The sequence below is a fragment of the Lolium perenne genome, chromosome 6 (assembly GCF_019359855.2).
Source record: "Lolium perenne isolate Kyuss_39 chromosome 6, Kyuss_2.0, whole genome shotgun sequence".
NCBI classification, from domain to species: Eukaryota; Viridiplantae; Streptophyta; class Magnoliopsida; order Poales; family Poaceae; genus Lolium; species Lolium perenne.
In genome coordinates, this window is record NC_067249.2 from 177068486 (window position 1) to 177074485 (window position 6000).

The following is a 6000-nucleotide window of genomic DNA, read 5'->3' on the forward strand; positions in this document are numbered from 1 at the left end:
TGATGTTCAGCTCTCCATAGAGAAACTTGATATTGTTTCCATGATAAAACATGACTTTGTTTCTGATTGGTCTAATTTGAGTAACCTATCTTATAAGATAACATTTTACAAGAAAATTGAAGAACAACTAAAAAAACTGAAAGGCTAGTAGGATTGCCTGCACCTGCTTTGTTTAACCTTGATTCCAGGAAAAATTGGTCAGTCACGGAAGATGAACTAAATGCATACATAGAGGGGGATGGCCATCATGCAGGGGACGGTACGGAGGAGGCCGAGGAACACCTCGACTTGTCATCCGATGCAGCGAGCTCTTCACATCAACATTTTGGTCATGTGGAGCCTTCACCCTTTTCTTCTGCACAGGGACCTTATTATGACCACACCATGTACGATCCACCGGCGTGGAACCCTGACCCTCGTTGGGGTTGATCTCCACTTAGGCCAAAAGCCTAAGCTTGGGGGGAGGTATACCGGCATCACTCATTCATTGCATATTACAATTTCCGGATACTTGTACATACTTGTTTAGCTTCTTAAGGTGGTTTCTAATAAGAGGGAGATGATATTTGGGGAAGTGCTGTTTGAAAACAGATTCTGGACTGATACCAAAAAAATTACCAAAAACAGCCAGAACGTTATTTTGCGAAGCCAATTTTTGTGCATGTTCCCCAGGTTATTATCTAACTTTCATTAGTTGAGCACTTTTCGAGTTGAGCAGCGGAAGATTTTTGTAAAAATAGATTACTGTACTGCTGTCAAGTTTGACGAATTTCTGCTACTTTGTGTTTACGTGACTCTTTTAGTTTTCATTTTCTTGTTTTTGCTTTGTTTATTTCCTAAAATACAAAAAGACCAAAAATATTTCTGTTGTTTCTCTTTACCATTTGTTTATTTTGGTTTCTTGTTCCTATTTTGCTTTATTTGCTATCGTTGGTTTGCTATGAGAAAATCCAAAAAGATTTTGCTTTGTTTGCTTGTTTCCTTTTGTTCTTGTTTCCAATTCGAAAACACCAAAAATATTTGTTGTTCTTCTTTGGTTTTGTAAAGTTCATTATGGAGTTCAGCGGTCTCCAGTGGCTGGAGCTTGGTTTTCATTCCATATTATTCAAGCTACACAAGTGAAAGACAATAATCACGATCTACGACAACTCGACTGTGGTGAGAGGCTGGTATGAACTCTATTTGTTTTCATTTTTGTACATATACTCATCCATGTGAGCATGCTTAGTTGGTTCATGTGAGGTATATGTCATTTAAGAAAGTCTAGTAGTTCATGATCTCTCATGTTTTGCTCCAATTTATTAATATGAGTAGCATGTCATAAATATTTGCTTGCATTGTTTTATTCATAGATAGGTATGACATTGTGGTATCCTCCTCTGAATAATTCACTTGAATCGACTTGGCACATGCTCACGCATGCATATGACTAAACAAAAAGTCAATTAAGCCTCGATGATTTACTTTGCTTCAGAGTTCTTGTATCACTTTTATGCCTCCGTTAATTCTATTTTGTCGCAAGCATGATTATGACAGTTATTGCTCTCTTGATTGTCGCTTCCCAGTCTATTGCTAGCCTTCACTTGTACTGAGCGGAAATGCTGCTCGTGCTTCCAAACCCCTGAAATCCAAGTTATTCCAAAGTGTCCACCATAAATACCTATGCATGGCATTTCAAACCATTCCAAGTAAATTCTCATGTGCTACCTTTAAACCTTCAAATTACTTCTCAATTTGTGTCGATGTTTTATAGCTCATGAGGAAGTATGTGGTATTTTATCTTTCAACCTTGTCATTTACTCCTGACAGACTTTCACCAATGGACTAGTGGCACATCCGCTTATCCAATAATTTTGCAAAAAGAGCTGGCAACGGGGTGCCCAGCCCCAATTAATCAACCTTCTTAAATAATTCTCTTCACATGTTTTGCCCTGATTTATCAGTAAGCAACTTAATTTGCAAATAGACACTCCTCCATGGTATGAGAATGTTGGAAGGCACCCGAGGATTCGGTGACATAGGCATCCCTAATGGGCCTACCGAATATGGTACCCAGGGTTTACTGAAGGCCCATGACTCGAAGAATAAGAAGATTCGAAAGCCCAAGATGCTAGAAAGGAATGCTAGAGTTGTATTAGGAAGTATAACTTGTAATCTTGCGGGACGGGTTAGAAACCCTCCCGGACTCTGTAAACTTGTGTATTACGAATCCCTCGGCTCCGCCTCCTATATAAGGGGGAGTTGAGGGACAAAGAGAGGATCGAATCTACTATCAACACAACCCTAGTTTTATATTCGTCGAGTACTTTTCGGCTGAAACCTTCGAGATCTACTTGCCCTCTACATCTAACGAAATCCTAGTCTACAATCTGTAGGCATTGACAAGTTAATACCTTGTCAATCTGTAGCAACTGATCGCCTTCACGAGATTCCAAGTTGAAATCATGATGTGTTTTCCCTACAAAGAAGCAAAAGAAAGATCGTTAAAGATTGCGCAAGGATAAATTTGACAACCCGAAGAAGCAACAAAGGTTTAAAGGCTTACTGACAAAACGTCGACTTTGCGATTGCAAGCGACTGAGGATTTCAGCTTCACGAACAGTTTGCTCGGATATGTTGTCGCTTAAGGCAGTTTCGGCGTCATGAAGCCTTTTTCGAAGATCTTCGACAGTGGCGGCATCTGCCTTAGCCTTCTTGGCATCTGCTTCAGCCTTCTTACGAGCTTTTTCACTATGCTCCAGTTTACGAGCAAGTGCGTCAGCACGTTTGTTGGCTTCCATGAGATTTTTTGACAAAATAGTCGACAGCAATCAAAATCATGACAAGAAAGGAGGAAAAGGTCATTTGCCAGAAGAAGTAGCAGAATATCACCTTCAGCTTTTTTAGCATAGTCGCGGTATCCGACAAATTGGGTACCGAGACGGATGAATTCCTTCATCAAAGGCTGACAAAGGGAAAAGAGAAACAAGCATCAATAAGATAAAAAGCTCGAAAACAAAAAATAGTCGATAGCATCGAAAAATATTTTGCACAAAAGAGGAGAAGTGAGCAACTTACGTCATCCAAAGGAGGAGTCGTGGAGCCACCAAGTTGTAGGATAGGCTCCTTGGATGGCTCGACCCTTGCCCTCTTTGGCGAAGGGGCACGGGGGCTTGAAGGTGGAGTTGGATGCTCAATGTTTTGCCGAGGAGGCGAAGTTTCATCTCCATCAGGCTGAGCTTCAGATACAACTAAAGTACGAGACGTACTCGTTCGAGCAGTCGCGTCAATATGTTGCTCTTCTTCCTCGTCACCACTGCAACAAAATGGAGACAATATAAGAATCAAGATAGACAAAAACATCGAGAGCAAAGCAACAAAAAGTAATAGGGAACTTACGAGCTGACAAGGGCATCCTCGTAAGGGTTGAAAGCTGTCTTTCTTTCGGAAGGACCAACTTCTTCGGCTTTGGAGGTGCCGGAATCGGTGACTTCATCCCTTTTTCTCTTGTTCCTTGGAGAAACAGCGGAAGGAAGGGAGCGTGTCGAGGCAGTGGCCTCAGACTCAGCTTCTTTTTCAGAAGAAGCCGCGGATTTTTGGGAACCCGCGACTTCACTATCAGGGCGATAAGTACCCTGGTTGTCCTCCTCGACAACGGTGCATTCTTCGACTTCTCCACCTTCAGGAAGAGGAGGAAGAGAAGCTAGAACAGGGTGGTTCTGCGAAAAACAAAGAGTGTTGACAAAAAGTTATGCAAAAAAGGCGCTAGCAAAATAGTAGTTGACAGATACCAAAAACTCGAGAAAACAATATAATAGTCAAAAGGAAAAATTACCTCGGGAAGGGGATTGGTGCTACTATATGGCTTAACGCGGCAAGAAGATGGAATGGTGTCCTTTTTCCTAAGCTTTGAAATTCTTCGGATCAACTTCTCCAAGTTCTTCACAGGAAGGTCCTTGGAGAGCCTCTCGACATCTTCATCACCAGCATACATCCAAAAGGGATTTTTGCGAGCTTGCAGAGGCTGCACTCTAATCCTAAGGAAGTAGGCTGTGATTTGGATACCCGACAATTCCTTGCCACAGGTGTTCTGGAGCTCATGGATGCGAGTCATCAGCGCCTATGTCGCCGATTTCTCTTCTTCGGTAGCTTCAGCGTCCCAGGATCGGCGGCGAAGAATCTTGGCTCTTCCATCAAAAGGAGCAATGTTGTACTCCACTGAATCAGAGCTCTCTTCGTGTACATAGAGCCATCTCTTGCGCCACCCTTGGACGGAGTCGGGGAATTTGACGTCGAAGTACTCGACGTCAGAACGAACACAGATAACAACGCCGCCGATGTTATAGGCGACGCCGTGGGAGCCATTACGGCGGACGCAGAAAATGCGCTTCCACAAAGCCCAATTAGGTTGGACTCCGAGGAAGCACTCACACAGTGTGATAAAAATCGACACGTGGAGGATGGAATTGGGCGTCAGCTGATGCAGCTGAAGCCCATAGACAAAAAGGAGACCCCGAAGAAACTCGTGGATGGGGGGAGAAAGACCGCGGATGAGGTGGTCAACAAAACTGACCCGATACTCCATTGGAGGCGATGATTCATGATGCTTATTATTAATATGAGTAGCATGTCATAAATATTTGCTTGCATTGTTTTATTCATAGATAGGTAGACATTGTGGTATCCTCCTCTGAATAATTCTCTTGAATCAACTTGGCACATGCTCACGCATGCATATGACTAAACAAAAAGTCAATTAAGCCTCGATGATTTACTTTGCTTCAGAGTTCTTGTATCACTTTTATGCCTCCGTTAATTCTATTTTGTCGCAAGCATGATTATGACAGTTATTGCTCTCTTGATTGTCGCTTCCCAGTCTATTGCTAGCCTTCACTTGTACTGAGCAGAAATGCTGCTCGTGCTTCCAAACCCCTGAAAACCAAGTTATTCCAAAGTGTCCACCATAAATACCTATGCATGGCATTTCAAACCATTCCAAGTAAATTCTCATGTGCTACCTTTAAACCTTCAAATTACTTCTCAATTTATGTCGATGTTTTATAGCTCGTGAGGAAGTATGTGGTATTTTATCTTTCAACCTTGTCATTTACTCCTGATAAACTTTCACCAATGGACTAGTGGCACATCCGCTTATCCAATAATTTTGCAAAAAGAGCTGGTAACGGGGTGCCCAGCCCCAATTAATCAACCTTCTTAAATAATTCTCTTCACATGTTTTGCCCTGATTTATCAGTAAGCAACTTAATTTGCAAATAGACACTCCTCCATGGTATGAGAATGTTGGAAGGCACCCGAGGATTCGGTGACATAGGCATCCCTAATTGGCCTACCGAATATGGTACCCAGGGTTTACTAAAGGCCCATGACTCGAAGAATAAGAAGATTCGGAAGCCCAAGATGCTAGAAAGGAAAGCTAGAGTTGTATTAGGAAGTATAACTTGTAATCTTGCGGGACGGGTTAGAAACCCTCCCGGACTCTGTTAACTTGTGTATTACGAATCCCTCGGCTCCGCCTCCTATATAAGGGGGAGTCGAGGGACAAAGAGAGGATCGAATCTACTATCAACACAACCCTAGTTTTATATTCGTCGAGTACTTTTCGGCTGAAACCTTTGAGATCTACTTGCCCTCTACATCTAACGAAACCCAAGTCTACAATCTGTAGGCATTGACAAGTTAATACCTTGTCAATTGGCGCCGACCGTGGGGATTCCTTGAATTCCTTGGATGTGAAATTGCTGCCATTGTCCGTGACGATGCTATGAGGAACTCCAAACCGAAAGACAATGCTTTTCACAAACTTGATTGCCGACGCTCCGTCTGGTGAATTTATCGGCTTTGCTTCTATCCACTTGGTGAATTTGTCGACAGCGATGAGCATATATTTGTCATCCTGATGTGTTTTCCCTACAAAGAAGCAAAAGAAAGATCGTTAAAGATTGCGCAAGGATAAATTTGACAACCCGAAGAAGCAGCAAAGGTTTAAAGGCTTACTGACAA